The sequence below is a fragment of the Microcebus murinus genome, chromosome 22, assembly GCF_040939455.1.
Source record: "Microcebus murinus isolate Inina chromosome 22, M.murinus_Inina_mat1.0, whole genome shotgun sequence".
In the NCBI taxonomy this organism is placed as follows: Eukaryota; Metazoa; Chordata; class Mammalia; order Primates; family Cheirogaleidae; genus Microcebus; species Microcebus murinus.
Genome location: NC_134125.1, coordinates 21,911,952 through 21,931,377, shown reverse-complemented (window position 1 = coordinate 21,931,377; position 19,426 = coordinate 21,911,952). Strand labels below are relative to the sequence as shown.

The window sequence follows — 19,426 nt, the reverse complement described above, 5'->3', positions numbered from 1 at the left end:
CTACAGTGAGCTGTGTTTGTGCCACTGCACTCCAGCCTGGGCGAGTGCAGAGTGATACCCCATCTCTTAAAAAAAATAAAAAAATAAAAATAACAAGTACAATGTGAAGAGGGTGAGAGTAACTTGATAGTGGAGAAGCCTGAGAAACATTATCTTTGCCAGGTGAATCAGGTGAATAGTACAGACCCTTGATGTGATGTGATTAAAGTGGTACTTTACCTCTGTGTTTTTCGTGACAAAAACCTGTAACTTCAGTGCAATTATGAGCAAAACATCAAATACCAATAGTGGGACCTTCTCCAAAATGTCTCACAAGTACTTCTCAAAACAGTCAAGATTATCAAAAACCAGGGAAGTCTGAGAAACTGTAACAGCCAAGGGAGGCTAAAGAGACATGACAATTAAAGGTAACGTGGTTTGAAACCAGCCTGAGCAAGAGCAAGACCCCGTCTCTACTATAAATAGAAAGAAATTAATTGGCCAACTAATATATAGAGAAAATTAGCCGGGCATGGTGGCACATGCCTGTAGTCCCAGCTACTCGGGAGGCTGAGGCAGAAGGATTGCTCGAGCCCAGGAGTTTGAGGTTGCTGTGAGCTAGGCTGATGCCACGGCACTCACTCTAGCCTGGTCAACAAGCGAGACTCTGTCTCAAAAAAATAAATAAATAAAGGTAATGTGGTATCCCAGATGGGATCAGGGACATTAGTGAAAATTAAGGAAATCTTAAATATTAACTATAGACATTAGTTAATAATAATGTATCAATATTATTCATTAATTGTAACAAATGTACCCATACTAATATAAAACATTAATAAGAGGGGAAACTAATTGCAAGGTATGTAGGAGCCCTCTATTCTATTTTCTTAAATTTTCTGTAAATCTAAAAAAATAAAGTCTATTTTTCAAAAATTCTATATAAATGTGTAGTTGTATTTATTCACAGATATTTGTATGAGGTAGAAAAAAAATGCAGAAATATCCACACTAGACTGCAAACCCTGGTCACATCAAGAGGGTGCAAATTGAGGGAAGTGAAAAGAAATTAATATTAATAAGATTTATTGCACTTGTTAAAACATGTACATACAGGCTGGGCAGTGGCTTATGCCTGTAATCTCAGCACTTTGGGAAGCCAAGGTGGGAGAATCCCTTGACATCAGGAGTTCAAGACCAGCCTGGACAGCATAGCAAGACCCTATCTCTAAAAAAAAAATAAATGAAAAAAAAAAAAGTACATACAGTATTATTTTTGAAATTTTAAAATATATGTTAAAAATAGTAATACTAATACTGATGGAGCATAAATGTATATACCTTAAGGAGTCACTTAAAATGAGGGGTTTTCACTTCATGTATCTATGGTACCTTCCCATGTTGCCTTTTTTTTTTTTTTTTTTTTTTTTTTTGAGACAGAGTCTCGCTTTGTTGCCTAGGCTAGAGTGAGTGCCATGACGTTAGCCTAGCTCACAGCAACCTCAAACTCCTGGGCTCAAGCAATCCTTCTGCCTCAGCCTCCCAAGTGGCTGGGACTACAGGCATGAGCCACCATGCCCGGCTGATTTTTTCTATATATATTAGTTGGCCAATTAATTTCTTTCTATTTATAGTAGAGACAGGGTCTCGCTCTTGCTCAGGCTGGTTTTGAACTCCTGACCTCGAGCAATCCGCCCGCCTCGGCCTCCCAGAGAGCTAGGATTACAGGCGTGAGCCACCGCGCCGGGCCCCATGTTGCCTTTCTATGCCAGATAATGGAATCACACATCCCTCATGTGACCATTCTCTTTCCCAAATCCATCTCAGTAGGAACCCAACACTGTATTTCCTTGAACTTACAGCCATAAAATGAAAGGGATCTCTGGTAAAATCGGGATTCTTCAGTTTTCTGTTGGCTTTTTATTTATTTTTAATTGTCAAAATGATATTTAAACTATTATTATAAAAAATGTCTTCTCATAGATAGTTTGGCATGTGCAAAAGAGTATAAGAAAAAAATATAAAACACCACAGTTGCACCATCTGCTATCATTATTTTTGTATATTTTCTTCTAGGTGTTCTTTCAATGTGCACGTAATAGTTTATATGTATTATATATTTTTTCTTGCTACAAAAGTGATAAGTATTCAATACATAAAATTTAAAAAACACAGACAAAAAGGAAAAAGTGAAAATCATATACATCTCACCACTAGTTAGCATTTATGCATGTATTCTGCAGACATTTTTCTCTGCACTTACTTTTCTTCTAGACAAAATTGGGGATCACGCTTTATATATATTAATTGTTCTGTGCCCTTTATTTCTTTTGACTCAATATTTTATATCTTGAGCACTTTTCCCCTTTATTAATAATTTTTGGTTCATTAAAATCCGTGTGGAAACAACTTCTGGAGTTCAACTCCCATTCAAACAGATGTGTACTGAGTACATGCTCTGCACTGCAGTGAGGAACCAAACCAACATACTGCCTGCCCTGGCAGAGTTTACGCTCTGCTGAGGAAGGCAGGAAAAAACCCTGCCTTCACACGAAGGAGAGAAGCAATGAAAGGGTAGTGACAAAGCAATATTGGGAGATGTGACTTCTTAGGCCAGGAAAGTCCTCTTTCAGGAGGTGAGCTTTAAGCTGCGACCTGAAGGAGAGAGCATTATCATCAAGAGATCACCTTGGCCGGGCACCGTGGCTCACACCTGTAATCCTAGCACTCTGGGAGGCGGAGGCGGGCGGATTGCTCGAGGTCAGGAGTTTGAGACCAGCCTAAGCAAGAGCGAGACCCCATCTTTACTATAAATAGAAAGAAATTAGCTGGACAACTAAAAATATATATAAAAAATTAGCCAGGCATGGTGGCGCATGCCTGTAGTCCCAGCTACTTGGGAGGCTGAGGCAGAAGGATCGCTTGAGCCCAGGAGTTTGAGGTTGCTGTGAGCTAGGCTGACGCCACGGCACTCCAGCCTGGGCAACAAAGTGAGACTCTGTCTCAAAAAATAAAAAAAGAGGAGATCGCCATCTCTGAGCCTGCAGAGTAGATACCATGAGCACAGCTCAGCCTCGTGAGTTGAAAACATTTATGGACAAGAAGTTATCATTAAAATTAAATGGTAGCAAACACGTCCAAGGAATATTGCAGAGATTGATCCCTTTATGAAGTTTGTGATAGATAAATGTGTGATAGATGAATGGCAACTAGAGGGCAACAGAACAACATTGGAATGGTGGCAATATGAGGAAACTATAAGATCATGTTAGAAGCCTTGGACCACGTATAAATAATGGCTGTTCATAGAAATCCATGTTTCACTATGGTATCAAAATCAGGTCATGTACATTTTCATATCAAACTTTTTGTTAAGTAAACTTTTGTAATAGTAAAAAAAAAAAAAAAAAAAAAAACAAGAGATGGGACAGGCTTTGGAACTGGCAGAGAAATAATCCAATAGATGTAATTGGAACCTGGTGAGGTAATGACGTTTAATCCAAGGTTTTGCCAAAACCAGAGATATAGCTGGAGCTGGAACATGACTCCTAACTCCCTGTCCTTAACAGTTGCTAGTCCGGTGTGGAAGACGGGACAGCTACGGCTGAGATCCTGGGTGTGTGACCTATGCAGTCACACAGGGGCCATCCCTCAGAAGGGCACCAGCCTTGGAGTTTAACGCTGCTGCCACCGTATTGAAATACTTAATTTTATCTTTGAACCGGTGTTGTATAAGTGAAGTCCTGTGAAACAATGGAACAGAAGAGATACCTTCAATATACTGCAATGCCTTGCGGCCTCATTGTCATAAAGCATTCTCTGTGCCCCAAGAGCACAGAATTCCAGTGGCACCATGATAAATAGTTCAGTGAGACTCAAAGTAAATACTAAGTGGGTGCTATGGCTTGAATGTTTGTATCCCTCCAAAATTCATATCTTGGAACTTAAACTCCACCCATCATAGACTCTGGGAGGCCGAGGCAGGCGGATGGCTCAAAGTCAGGAGTTTGAGACCAGTCTGAGCAAGAGCAAGGCACCATCTCTACTATAAATAGAAAGAAAATAGCTGGACAACTAAAAATATATATAAAAAATTAGCCAAGCATGGTGGCACGTGCCTGTAGTCCCAGTACTAAGAGTGATATTAAGAGGTGAGACCTTGAGGAAGATGTCATTTCAGACAGGAATCTCTATCCTCCTCCTTTGCCAGCAAAGTAATAAACTTCTCTTTCCTCCCTCCTCAAAAAAAAAAGGTGAGACCTTTCGAAAAGTGATAAAGTCACAAGGGTTCTGCCATCATAATTGGATCGGTGCTCTTATTTGTTTGTTTGTTTATATAAACTCTTACTTTGTTGCCCAAGCTAGAGTGCAGTGATACAATCATATCTCACTGTGGCCTCCAACCCGTTAGCCTGCCTCGACCTCCCAAAATGCTGGGCTTACAGGCCTGAGCCACTGTGCTGGGCCTCTGGATTAGTGCTCTTATGACAAGTTGAAAGGAGCACCCTAGTGCCTTTTGCCTTCTGCTGTTGGAGGATGCAGCAACAAGGCACCAACTTGGAAGCAGAAAGCAAGCCTTCACCAGAAGGACACTGAATCTGCCAGTGCCTTGATCTTGGACTTCCCAGCCTCCAGAACTCTGAGAAATACTTTTCTGTTCTTTCTTTCTTTTTTTTTGAGACAGAGTCTCACTTTGTTGCCCAGGCTAGAGTGAGTGCCGTGGCGTCAGCCTAGCTCACAGCAACCTCAAACTCCTGGGCTCAAGCGATGCTTCTGCCTCAGCCTCCCAAGAGGCTGTGACTACAGGCATGTGCCACCATGCCCGGCTAATTTTTTTTCTATATATATTAGTTGGCCAATTAATTTCTTTCTATTTATAGTAGAGACGGGGTCTCGCTCTTGCTCAGGCTGGTTTCAAACTCCTGACCTTGAGCAATCCACCTGCCTCGGCTTCCCAGAGTGCTAGGATTACAGGCGTGAGCCACGGCGCCCGGCTGTCTTTTCTGTTCTTTCTAAATGACCCAGTGTTAGGTATTTTGTTAGAGTAGCATGAATGGACTGAAATAGTGGGGTTTTGGTCACAGGTAATAGCAAAAAAAATTAAAAATAAAATAGTGGGTTACTTTAAGACTAAGTGGGGGTCATTGACAGCGCTGAGAGGCCATGGCTTCCGTTTGAATTAAAGTTTGCTTTGGGCCCTTGCACCTGTGATCCTAGCACTGCGAGAAGCTGAGGCGAGGTGGGAGGATGAGGAGGATTGCTTGAGCTTAGGAGTTTAAGACCAGCCTGAGCAACAGTGAGACCCATCTTCACTAAAAATAGAAAAATTAGCCAGGCATCATGGCGCTTGCCTGAAGTCCCAGCTACTCGGGAGGCTGAGGCAGGAGGATTGCTTGAGCCCAGGAGTTTGAGGTTGCTGTGAGCTAGGCTGACACCACTGCACTCTACCCAGGGCTACAGAGCCAGAGACTGTCTCAAAAAACGAAAAAACTTGCTTTGAACACAGAAAGAAAGCAATGGCTTCTAAGAAACACGAATGACCAAGGACCCTTATCATATATATTTTTTTACTTATGTGGCTTCCCTGTACTTGCCAACTATGCTGACAATGATGACACAAGGAAAGGAAAAGATAGGGCAACTTATGGTTCTTTTCCTTTCAGTCCTTCCTCACTCAACAGTAGGCAGAAGGTGGAGACTGTTGGTAGAATGTGCATATACCAAGAAGTGAAATTAAAAAAACAAAAAACAGTTGAGCTTGTTTTATGCAGCATTTCTACTATTCCAGCAAAAACAAAATACATATGCATGTAGAAGCTATGAGATGAAAATTGTATAAATTTGGTGATTCCACATGAGTTAAATTCTCTGAAATTTGCATTGAACACTGGCAACACATAATATAAACATGAATGGTAAAAATTTATGCTAATAATTTACATTTTTTTTCTTAGAATGGCCTTAAATAGCAAATATTCCATAACAAGTCAAAGAGAGATCTCAGAAGAAGGGGAAAAGTTTTTTGTGCAATTATTATTTTTCTTTCTTTCTTTCTTTTTTTTTTGAGACAAAGTCTCACTCTGTTGCCTGGGCTAGAGTACCATGGCATCAGCCTAGCTCACAGCAACCTCAAACTCCTGGGCTCAAAGAATCCTTATGCCTCAGCCTCCCAAGTAGCTGGGACTACAGGCATGCGCCACCATGCCTGACTAATTTTTTCTATATGTTTTTAGTTGGCCAATTTCTTTCTATTTTTAGTAGTGATGGGGTTTCGCTCTTGCTCAGGCTGGTTTTGAACTCCTGACCTTGAGCGATCCGCCCGCCTCAGCCTCCCAGAGTGCTAGGATTACAGGCATGAGCCACCTGCCTTTTGTACAAGGGGCCTTGTGTTTTCATTTTGTACTGGGTCCTAAAAATTATATAGCCAGCCCTGGGCACCACCACCAAAAGAGAAATCCTAAAAAATCCTAGGTTCTCTGCTTCTGAGTGAGGTAAAAAAAAAAAAAGAATAAACAAAACAAAAGAAAACAGAAAAACCAGCAGAGACAACTGGACCATTTGTTTAGCTTTAGTACCAGATGATATTAACAGCAACATGTACCCAGACATGTCAAAGGCTGATGTTCTTTGTCCATTCTTCTCTGGGTTTTAAAAATTTGTTTTAAAAATCATTAGAGAAATACAAGCTCTCTGCTGTTAATTCAAACAAAACCAATGAAGTAATAAGTGAAATTTGCCTTTTACTGCTCAGTGAAATTCCCTGCTCCTCCCAGAAGTAACAGCATTCGGTTTGTGGTTCTGTGCCCTTTTCTAGGGAAGAAAGAACTGAGGCTCAGAGAAGGGAGGTGAGACATACACAGTGACTCTAACTAGTAAACAAAAGAGCTGGGATTTGCACTCCTGCATTGAGTGAGCTCCCCCATGCCTTCAGCAAAAACATTAATAACATGACGGGAACCACGAGTATGTCTGGCCCAGATTCAACTCTATAATGATAGGCCTCTGAGACTGCATGGGAAATCCCAACTGGATATTAATTTCACCACTGTCAACGGCCTTCACAATACTTTTGTTTTAAAAAAAAATGATGATTCTGAGCAAAGAGATCAAGTACATTATTAGTTCCTGTGATCTCAACTCTCAGATGAATTCATGCAATTTAGTGCCTCCTAATGCAGTCAAATGGAAATTCCAAAGCAGGCTGTGTCATAAATAACAGATTTCTGAATGAATTTGACTGATATAAACACACTAGTGGGGAGAGGGCCAGTCAAGATGATATCAAATCATCTTTGGACCTTCTGGACCTGGCACAGTGTCTCAATCAAGGTGAGTGCTCATTATATTGGCCAGATTGAATTAGTCAGTGTACACAAAGGCTTCTAATCCTGATGTCCTTAAAAAGAAAAGATGCTGTAGTTTTTCTGAGGCTTCAGTGGAAGAGAGTGAAGCTAGCCCCTCACTTATGAAGATGTTTTCAAGCTTAGCAGCGTGACATGATATAATCACACCAGGAAGAGCCCTCGTTTTGTGAGGTATCTGCCAACTTCATAGCAATCCACATTTTCCTTTTTCATTTTTTTTAGAGACAGGGTCTTTCTGTGTTGCCCAGGCTCGAGTACAGTGGTGTGATCACAGCTCACTATAACCTCGAACTCCTGGGCTTGAGCGATCTTCCTGCCTCAGCCTCCCGAGAAGCTGGGACTATAGGATAATACCCAACTCATTTAAAATTTTTTTCTTAGAGTTGGGGTCTTGCTATTGCCCATGCTGGTCTTGAACTCCTAGCCTCAAGCAATTCTCCCACCTAGGCCTCCCAAAGTGCTGAGGTGACAGGCATGAGCCACCGTGCCTGTCCCACATTTTCCGAGACCAGCCCTCTTCCCACGAGGTAAGCCAGGGCAGCCATGTGGTAGGACAGGATGCCTTCCCTTCTCTTGGCCATAGGGCATGGCACCAGGGTGGACAAAGGACCAGAGTTAGATTTATCCAATTCTCTTGCCAAAGGATTCAGCACTGGGGATCAATAGTTCCAGTCAGTTTCTAGTGTGTCTGAGATGAGAAACATGACAAAACTTGAGGTCCACAGTGCAGTCACTTCTGCCATGAGCCTGGATAGATAAGTGAAAGGCAGTCTGTAGAGGGCAAGGATGCTCAGGGGAAAGAAGAAAGGAGGGCTGGCTCCTAGAAGCCATGTTTGTACCTTGGGGTCCTGCAGCTGAGCCAAGCCTTGTCATCTCATCCTTCCTCCAGGAATTTGGTGAGAGATCCAGTCTTTGTGTGTGGCTAGAACTACACATACGCAACCAGGCAGCTGGAGAGAAGGCATGTTCTGTACCCCTATCCAGATCAGAGAAGCACAGAAGCTGGTCTGCACCCTGAGAAAAGCATTCAGAGACAAATGATGGAGAGAAAGGACTTCCTTGGTCCCCAAAGTGCTCTTCCACCACCTGCTAGGCCGGCTGGCATTCCTGCTTGTGGGTTCCAGGAGACACTTTGTGTCTTTCAGATAGTCCTTTTGGCTGGGCACGGTGGGTCATGCCTGTAATACCAACACTTGGGAGGCCGAGGCAGGAGGATTGCTTGAAGCCAGAAGTTCAAGACCTGGACAACATAGTGAGACCCCATCACCACACAAAAAAATTTAAAATTAGCCAGGCGTGGTAGTGCATGCTTATAGTCCTGGCTACTGGGGAGGCTGAGGCAGGAAGATCACTTGAGCCCAGGAGTTTGAGGTTGCTGTGAGCTATGATGATGTCACAGCACTCTACCTGGGCGACAGAGCAAGAGACTGTCTCAAAAAACAAACAAACAAAAAGGCCTTTTTTTCTTTTGGAAGAGCTAGAGTTGACTGTTACCTGCAACCAAAAGAGCTCTATCTGATTCCTGGAGCTCCTGACTCTTCTCACGTCTCCTTCCCAAGCTGCCCGAGGCCCTATTACTTTTGTATTCAGTAGATGTGACAGTGCCCTTCTGGTAAATTCATTTTCTGTTCACTTAAGCTAATTTGAATAGGTCTTTGCTGTTTGAGTCCAAAAGAGCTTTGACTAAAACAACACATTTGTTGTCAGTGGAGGCATAGGCTTGCCTGTGTGCAGGCGCAAGTAAATGTGGGACAAAGACCCGTCAGATGTCACTTTGAATGTCAGTCCCATTCAAAATGTCACTCTGTATTTCCACTGGCCTTCTCTGTGCTCTTGCACAATCTTTAGAAAACACATGTGTATGGCTGGAAGAACGGAGGAAGTCACTGGGGGGTTTCCCCTAGGGAAGCAAGGAACAGTATTTGGGAGGATCTGCCGTTCAGCCTTGGCTGCACGCCTTAGCTGTAGACTTTGCACGAATCTCAGCCCTCAACAGCCAACCTCAGTCTGCACATCTCTACAATAGGAATAACAATCCTGCTCATTTGTCAGATCCCCCTTTTTAAAAAACAATCCTTACTTTCCTGATCACCTAGAGCACAGAGTTGTTGGGTGGTAAAAGAGTGTAAGAGATTCAATGGTATAAAGAACTGTTATTTTAAAATGACTACAAAGTGGATACATGATTATGTAGAAAATTCTGAAAATAAAGAATAACATGAAAAGGGAAGTAGAAAAAAACTCACCTGTAATCCTGTCCCCTACTGGTAAGATTTTGCTGCATGTCCTCCAGTATTTTCCCTATACCTACCTTCTTTTTTCCTGACAAAAGTGAGATCTTACTATTCTTATGAAGTGGTAACCTACTCTTTTTTTTTTTTTTTCCTCGTAGGTGACTTTGTCTTCAGAAATAACCTACTCTTTTAACCCTACAACAATTTCTGAATATTTTCTTTCTCCGCCTGGGCTGGAGTGCAGTGGCATCATCATAGCTCACAGCAACCTCCAACTCCTGGGCTCAACAGATCCTCCCACCTCAGCCTCCCAAGTAGCTGGGACTGTAGGCGCACACCACCATGCCCAGCTAATTTTTTCTATTTCTAGTAGAGACGGGGTCTCACTCTTGCTTAGGCTGGTCTTGAACTCCTGAGCTCAGTGGATCCTCCCATCTCAGCTTCCCAGAGTTCTAGTATTACAGGCGTGAGCCACTGCTCCTGGCCCCAGCTATTTATTTTCATTTTTTTTTTTTTTTTTTGAGACAGAGTCTCACTTTGTTGCCCAGGCTAGAGTGAGTGCCGTGGCGTCAGCCTAGCTCACAGCAACCTCAAACTCCTGGGCTCAAGCAATCCTCCTGCCTCAGCCTCCTGAGTAGCTGGGACTACAGGCACAAGCCACCATGCCCGGCTAATTTTTTTTTTCTATATTAGTTGGCCAATTAATTTCTTTCTATTTATAGTAGAGACGGGGTCTCGCTCTTGCTCAGGCTGGTCTCAAACTCCTGACCTCGAGCAATCCGCCTGCCTCGGCCTCCCAGAGAGCTAGGATTACAGGCTTGAGCCACCTCGCCCGGCCTATTTTCATTTTTAATGGCTGCATTGCATTGTATTTCATCCCAGAGATGAATCTTAATTTCCATAACCATTTCTCCTTTGTTGCCAGACCTTATTTGGACACAGTAGCAGTTTAACGTTGGGAGAGGCCTAAGATACTAGGATAAAGACTACAGATCAAGAAAGACTTCATACCACTTGAATGTTGAATGTGTTTGTGAATGTATTATCTATTCAAATGAATAGATGGATGAAAGTCTTCAGAGAGGAACTGAAATCTGAGCCTACTGTTGATAAAATGAGCAGGACCTTTTTTTCAAAGAGATAGGATCTGGGCCGGTTGTGGTGGCTCACACCTGTAACCCTAGCACTCTGGGAGGCTCAGGCGGGAGGATCACTCAAGGTCAGGAGTTCAAAACCAGCCTGAGCAAGAGCGAAATTGAAATCCCGTCTCTACTAAAAATAGAACTGAATTGGCCAACTAAAAATATATATAGAAAGAAAATTAGACAGGCATGGTGGCATATGCCTGTAGTCCCAGTTATTCGGGAGGCTGAGGCAGAAGGATTGCTTGAGCCAAGGAGTTGGAGGATGCCGTGAGCTAGGCTGATGCCACGGCACTCTAGCCCAGGTAACAGAGTGAGAATCTGTCTTAAAAAAAAAAGAGAGAGATAGGATCTGGATGGGCGTGGTGGCTCATGCCTGTAATCCTAGCACTCTGGGAGGCAGTGGTGGGAGGATGGCTTGAGCTCAGAAGTTTGAGATTGCAGTGAGCTACAATGATGCCAGGGTGACAGAGTGAGACTCTGTCTTAAAAGAAAAAAGGAGAGAGATGGGATCATGCTGTGTTGCCCATGCTGGCCTGGAACTCCTGGGTTCAAGGGATCCTCCCACCTCAGTCTCCCGAGTAGCTGGGGGTGCAGGTACCCGCCACGGCACTCAGCTAGCAGTTTTTATTCAAAAGAGAAAAACATAGGGAACAGGAATTCCCAATAGAGGACGGCACAAGCAAAGGTGTCATGGTGAGAATTATGGAACAGACTTATTTATCTAGAGAAAGGCTTAAAGTCAGGATTTGGCAAGTGACAAAGCCAAGGTTTGAACCCAGGCCTGTCTGGCTGCTAAGTGCTTCTAGTAATCATTGTCCTTTTTACTGGATCTGGGTTCTCCTAGATTTGGGGCAGGTCACATCCTACTCTAGGTCTGTAAAATGGAGGAATTGTACTAGATGATACCTAAGGTTTGGTCCAGGACTACTTCCTGTGAATCCAAGTTCTGATTCACTGCAATTCGTTTGTCAGCCACCCTGGGGCAGGTGGATCTGATGAGCCTGCCAAGGGTGGGAGACTCTGCTGGGGTTTCTAGGAATTTCTAAGAAAGCTCTTGAGTTTCTGGAGGCTACTAGGGACTTGTGCTGACTCCCAAGCCCCATCTCAGAGCTCGCCTATAATGGGGGTGTGAAACGCAGGCTCAAAGCATTTGACCTTGCCATGGGCAGAGAAGGCCCCAGCCAGGAATCCTGGGAGCAATTTCCAGATACATAAAATGTCAAACTCAGAATAGCCATTCCATGGATGATAAACTTTTTATACATTTAATAAAAAAGTTTTCATGCCAACTTTTAGGGGCTGGAGGCTTACTCCGGCCCCTTGGCCTATTTCATTTGGATGACACAATGTTTATTAAAATTTTTGGACTAGTTGCCAAAAACTTAAAAACAGGAGATTTCCAGATTTATAGATTCTCATGAAAAATCAGAAACCTGACAACACTGGGCCCACATTCCCACGACTGGCTGGACTCTTGCTGCCCATTTGCTGTGGTGCCTTAGCCCCTGGTTCGCACACAGCCCACAAACCACACCACTTACCCTGGGCCCTGGAGGCACGTGAGTGAGTTTGAGACCCCTGATCTATGTCAACTCCCTTGTTTTACAGATGAGGAAACTGAATCCTACAGACAGGAAGGGACTTGACTATCGTCACAATGACTGGAGACGCCAGCCATGTCCCAAGTCTACATACTCAGTCCTGTGTTTTGTTTAGAGCAAAAAACATGAACCAGAAAATCAGGAATCCTTATGCCTGATGTGAAGGTTCACAGCCTACTGTATTCAGGTGCCTCACATAGAATAAAATAGCAGTTCCCATTGGCCTGATGCTTCCAGAATCTTCTATGAGCTCCAGAGCCCTCACTCCAGGGAGTTCTAATGCACTACCAGGTTTGGTAATAAATTGGCTTTGGAATACACTACATTCTCACCCAGAAAGATCCCTGCTGCCCGAAAAGAAACACCCTGGGGTCTTTCTTCTTTATCACTCAGAATTTGGCTGTGGCTTTCTGTAGGAAACCTGCCCTGATCCCATAGGCTGTGTCCTGTCACCCTTAATATGACTTCTACAATCTCTGTGCTCCTCATCATAGCATTTCACACTGCATTGCAAATAATAATAATAACAGCAAAATAGCTGCCATCGATTAAACATTTATAATGTGCACAATAAAATTCTCACTAATCTCTGCAAGAACTCCTTAGACTCTGGGATGCTAAGTAAATTTGTCCCAAATCACAAAGCCGGAAGTAGGTTCAGACCCAACCTGATGCTCTTCCTATTTTCTGCACCTCGGTTGTGAGAAATGCATTTCCAGAAATGAATGAGACCCCAAGCCCTGAGGATGAGGGTTTCCTCTATACCTTGACTTTCTAAGTTCTTTACATGAATTTTGCAGTGTCAGGTCTGCCCAGGTAGGAGCTGGGGAGTCTACCTAAGAAGGAAGCTAAAGGGACTCAGTAGGGTTTTTGTGAACGGTGGACTGTGGATTGCCGGCTCCTGCTTGTCTCTGCCCCTAACCAGGGCCTGAGCTGAATGACCATAAACCAGATGGGACTAACACTCCAAATTCCTGAGCTGGAATGGACCTAAGGCTCCTTTAGCTAATCATTCTTATTTTAAAACCTAAGATTTGGACTTCTGAATACATTTCTGTTCTTTTAATCTCCCCTTTCCCCAAAAAATCTATTTCCCTCCCACCTACGGCAGAAAACTCCTTGTAAAAGCACCATGGATCCTACAAGCTGTCTTCCTCATTTCTAGCGCAACACATGAATTCAGATGCTCATTTTAAAACTTCTGCTATGTTCGATGTGCAAAGATGTTCATCTCGGTGCTGACTATCATAGCAAAGAAAAGAAAAAGGACACAACCTAAACGTCCAAAAGTAGAAAGCTGGTTAAAGAATTAAGATCAAGATATGATCAATCACCCAGTTGGAAAGCTCTGCAGCCAATGAAAATAATGTTTATTTAACATTTACTTATTTTATTATTAATGTTCACGTAATCTGAGGACTGAACTCTGACCTTTTTTTTTGCTCTTGCCCAAATTCCTGAGAGGCCTGGTGAGTCAACACCTAAAAGCAATAAATCTCATTGAACAGGCTTTTAGTAACCAGGTGTAATGTGACTTACTTTCCAAACTGACTCCAGTATAGTATCACAGGACACAGAAGACCCCCTTATCTTAACTCCAGCATTCTAGCAGACTCCTTATCTTAACTCAAGCATTCCTTTCTACTGACTCCAGGTCTTTAGACAAAGCTTAACTCTTTCAACTAATTGCCAACTAAAGAATCCCTAAAATCCTCCTATAACTTGTAAGCCCCGTTTTGTTATGCTCCACCTTTTCAGACCGAACCAATGTATACCTTCTGTGTATTGATTTATCGTTTTATCTGTAATTCCTGTCTCCATGAATGTATAAAACAAAACTGTAACCTGGCTGACTTGGGTACATTTTCTCAAGATGTCTTTATATATTCGGCTCAGAATAAACCTCTTCAAATTATTTGAGAAGAGTTTGGGTTTTTGCAACAACAATGACTTGAAAGGTACTCATGCTATTATGGGTTCACTATTGCTTCTCAAAGGGCAAAAGTAATCCATTTACATTGTAAAACTAAAATAAAACACTATAGAAGTGTTTAAGGTAAAAAGCGAAACACCTTGGGTTTCAGTGTTAACATGCAACATATTCATGATATACTGGTTCATTTAAGAAGCAGGATAGCCAGGTGCAGTGGCACGTGTCTGTAGTTCCAGCTACTGAGGCAGAAGGATCGCTTGAGCCCAGGAGTTTGAGTCCAACCTAGGCAACATAGAGAGAACCCCATATCTAATTAAAGAAAAAAAAAAGCAGAATAAAATTTTATATATTCATTAGTATTATTTTTTTAAAAAAACCTATGTATTGAAGGGAAAAAAAGTCTAGATGAAAATATATTTTAGTACTTCTCTTTGGGTGGTGGGGTTCTTTTTTTTTTTTTTTTTTTTTTTGTTGCCTAGGCTAGAGTGAGTGCCGTGGCGTCAGCCTAGTTCACAGCAACCTCAGACTCCTGGGCTCAAGCGATCCTTCTGTCTCAGCCTCCCAAGTAGCTGGGACTACAGGCATGAGCCACCATGCCCGGCTGATTTTTATATATATATATATATTAGTTGGCCAATTAATTTCTTTCTATTTTTATGGTAGAGACGGGGTCTCGCTCAGGCTGGTTTTGAACTCCTGACCTTGAGCAATCCGCCCGCCTCGGCCTCCCAGAGAGCTAGGATTACAGGCGTGAGCCACCGCGCCCGGCCCTGGGTGGTGGGGTTCTGGGAAATTTACTTTATTATTTTTTCCCTTCTGCTTTTCCTCATTTTCCCCATTATCCTTTATAGAAAAAATAAACATTAGAAATAAAATTGATGAATAGAATCTTTTGGCTAGGTACAGTGGCTCACGCCTATAATCCCAGCATTTGGGGAGGCTTCGGCAGGAAGACTACTTGAGGCCAAGAGTATGAGATCAGCCTGGGCAACATATTGAGACCATTGTCTCTACAAAAAAAAATTTTAAATAAAAAATTAGCTGGGCATGGTAGCATGTGCTGGTAGTCCCAGCCACTCAGGAGGCTGAGGTGGGAGGCTTGCTGGAGTCCAGGAGTTTGATTTTGCAGTGAGCTGCGATCACTGTTATCTTACTTAGCTTGGGGACCAGTGCTAGGTCAAGATCAGTTTGTATGGAATTTGGCTGCATCCAAGTCAGGTCGATCACCTTTGTAGTGAGGCCATAATAATGACAGCTAGCATTTTTGAGCCAGCTAATTGGTAAGGATGCTCAGAGAAGAGCAGTGCTCTGGGAAATGTCTGAGATAGAGACCCAGCAGGGACTTCCAAGGGAGGTCAATCTTGCCTGTGTCTTCTAGTCTCTCCATTGAGGCCAGTTCAGTTCAACAAGCACGAAATGTGTTGAACACCTACAGCATGCCGAGCTCTGTGTCCTGTGGCAAGGGCTGGGGAATGGCAGTGACCTAGGGATCACTCTGCCTCCTCACAACCTGGTCGTGCTGACACAAAATGCTCAAAGGGAACTGGTTGTTGGGCCACACAAAACCCAGGAATCTCACCTAAAAAGCTTAACTCACCCAAGCATCGTTACCGTTGTTCATGCAACCAACCCTTATTGCTGGGCATGGTTTCTAGTTTTCATTATTTTTTTTTTTTTTTTTTTTTTTTTTTTTTTTTTTTTGCGACAGAGTCTCACTTTGTTGTCCAGGCTAGAGTGAGTGCCGTGGCGTCAGCCTAGCTCACAGCAACCTCAAACTCCTGGGCTTGAGTGATCCTTCTGCCTCAGCCTCCCGAGTAGCTGGGACTACAGGCATGCGCCACCATGCCCGGCTAATTTGTTCTATATATATCAGTTGGCCAATTAATTTCTTTCTATTTATAGTAGAGACGGGGGTCTCGCTCTTGCTCAGGCTGGTTTTGAACTCCTGACCTTGAGCAATCCGCCCGCCTCGGCCTCCCAAGAGCTAGGATTACAGGCGTGAGCCACAGCGCCCGGCCTTCTAGTTTTCATTATTAAAAACAGTGTTACTAGGCTACGGTGGCTCACGCCTGTAATCCTAGCACTCTGGGAGACTGAGGTGGGAGGATCACTTGAGTTTAGGAATTCCAGACTGGCCTGAGCAAGAGGGAAACCCTGTCTCTACAAAAAATAGAAAAAATTATCTGGGTGTGGTGGTGCATGCCTGCAGTCCCAGCTACTTGGGTGGCTGAGGTAGGAGGATTGCTTGAGCCTAGGATTTTGAAATTGCAGTGAGCTACGATAATGCCACTGCACTCTAGCTAGCAGGGATGACAGAGCAAGACTCCATCTCAAAAAAAAAAAAAAAAAGAAAGCACTCCAGCATTTTTGAGACAGTGTCTCACTCTTTTGCCAGGGGTAAAATGCACTGGCTTCATCATAGCTCACTATAACCTCAAACTCCTGAGCTCAAGCAATACTCAAGGCTCAACCTCCCAAAGCAGCAAACAGTCTTTTTTTTTTTTCTTTTTCTTTTTTGAGACAGAGTCTCACTCTGTTGCCCAGGCTAGAGTGCCGTGGCATCAGCCTAGCTCACAGCAACCTCAAACTCCTGGGCTCAAGTGATCCTACTACCTCAGCCTCCCGAGTAGCTGGGACTACAGGCATGCACCACTATGCCCAGCTAATTTTTTCTATATATTTTTAGTTGGCCAATTAATTTCTTTCTATTTTTAGTAGAGACAGGGTCTCGCTCTTGCTCAGGCTGGTTTTGAACTCCTGGCTTTGAGCAATCCTCCTGCCTTGGCCTCCCAGAGTGCTAGGATTACAGGCAAGAGCCGCTGCACCCCGCCTAGCAGCAAACATTCTTGACCCTTGGAGCACAGCTATACTTATTTCATCAGATTCCTACAAATGAAATTTCTGGGTCAAAGGGAAAGTGTATTTCTAAGGCTTTTAAAACATATATTTAAATAACTTTTTAGGCCAGGCGTGATGGCTCATGCCTGTAATCCCAGCACTCTGGGAGGCCAAGGTGGAAGGATCACTTGAGGCCAGGAGCTCAAGACCAGCCTAGGCAACATAGTGAGACTCCGGTCTCTAAAAAAAGCTAAAATATTAGCCATACATACTGTCTCGTACCTGTAGTCTCAACTACTTGGGAGGTGAAGATAGGAGGATACTTTGAGCCCAGGAGTTGGAGGCTACAGTGAGGTATATGATTAGGCCACTGCACTCCAGCCAGGGTGACAGAGTGAGACCATGTCTCTAAATAAATAAATTCTAGAAAACTGCACCAATTCACCCTCCCAGTAGCAATGTACAAGAACATTGTGTCCTTCCAATGTTTCATCAATCATAACAGTGGTTAGCAAAATATTTAATAATTTGATAGCCAAAAATGATTTTTTTCATTTATTCATTCAACAAATATTTATGAGTGCCTTCTCTGTATCATGCACCTCTCAGGGCAAATGGAGATGCTGTGGGGACAAGACAGTTGGGGTATCTGTCATTGGAGTCTCTGCCTAGTGGGAAAGAAGACAATTGAAGAGATAATTATCATGTTGGGTAGTAGTGGTGTTGGAGGTGTTGTGAAAGGCAAAAGGCGTAACAGGCTTTGACTAAGTTACTTAGAGTGCCTGCCTGGGGCAGCCTCTCTAAGTGCATTTAAACAGGGACCCATTAATAAGTTAGAAATAGTGTTTTGTTTCTATAGGCCACTTGTATTTCCTCTTTTGTGAGTTGCCTGCTTCTGTCCTTTGCCCATTTTTTCTTTTAAGGTGTTCCTTTTCTTGAGGTAAGATTCATATAATTTAAAAGCCACCGTTTTAACCATTTTATTTATTTATTTTTTTGTTTTTTGAGACAAGAGTCTCGCTTTGTTGCCCAGGCTAGAGTGAGTGCCATGGCGTCAGCCTAGCTCACAGCAACCTCAAACTCCTGAGCTCAAGAGATCTTTCTGCCTCAGCCTCCCGAGTAGCTGGGACTACAGGCATGTGCCACCATGCCCGGCTAATTTTTTCTACATATATTAGTTGGCCAATTCATTTCTTTCTATTTATAGTAGAGACGGGGTCTCACTCTTGCTCAGGCTGGTCTTGAACTCCTGAGCTCAAACAATCCTCCCGCCTCTGCCTCCCAGAGTGCTAGGATTACAGGCGTGAGCCCCTGCGCCTGGCCTGTTTTAAGCATTTTAAAGCATACAATTCTGCAGCATTTAGTACATTCACAATGTGGTGCAGTGGGGCATTCTTTTTTTATAAATTAATTTATTTCTTTTGAAATTTTTCAAAGTCACAAAATGCTTATAAAGCAGTAAAATGAATACCCTAATTCTTGAGTTGTTTCTTTTTTAATTGATTTTTAAGAACTCTCTGGATATTAAGGATATTTACTTGCTTCTGACATTATACTATGCCAATGAAATTGAATATTAAATAATTTAAAAAATAAAACACTACTAAAGTTTATTTAAATTTTTTCAGATAAAACAACTGAATAGACTGTAAAAATGTTGGCTTTCTAATGAAAGAATAAATGGTTAAAATATATATAAAAAAGGATATTTACTCTTGCTCTGTGACATGAAATCTGTCTTTTCAAGTTGGACAGTTGCTTTCACGTGTGTGCGCGCCATGGTTCATCATCTGCCATGTTTCTTTTCCTCATGTCACCAGTGGCACCTCCACTCTCTCTCCCTCAGTTAATCAGCCACAAAAAAGAAAATCCTCCTAGATTAAAATACAGAAAATAGGCTGGGTGCGGTGGCTCAAGCCTGTAATCCTAGCAGTTTGGGAGGAATCCTAGCACTTTGGGAGGCTGAGGCAGGAGGACTGGTTGAGGCCAGGAGTTCAAGACCAGCCTGAGCAAGAGCAAGACTCCCCACCCTGCTGCCCCATCTCTACAAAAAATAGAAAAATTAGGCAGGTGTGGTGTCGAGGGCCTGTAGTTCCAGCTACTGGGGAGGCTGAGGCAGGAGGATCACTTGAGCTAAGGAGTTTGAGGTTGCAGTTAGCTAGGCTGATACTACTAAACTCTAGCTCAGGCAACAAAGTGAGACTGTCTCAAAAAAGAAAAAAAGTACAGAAAATATAAAACAAATGCATATGTGGATTTTTCTTTTTTTGTGCCTTATGAATTAACCGAGGGAGAGTTAAGGTCCCTGCTGGTGACAGAGGCAGGAAACATG

General features: G+C 43.0%; 1 pseudogene; it reads left to right on the top strand.

Annotated features, from left to right (window-relative positions):
• The first annotated feature begins 2,956 nt into the window (after window positions 1-2,956).
• LOC109729882 (small nuclear ribonucleoprotein G pseudogene) lies at window positions 2,957-3,271 on the top strand (annotated as a pseudogene).
• The last annotated feature ends 16,155 nt before the right edge of the window (window positions 3,272-19,426 follow it).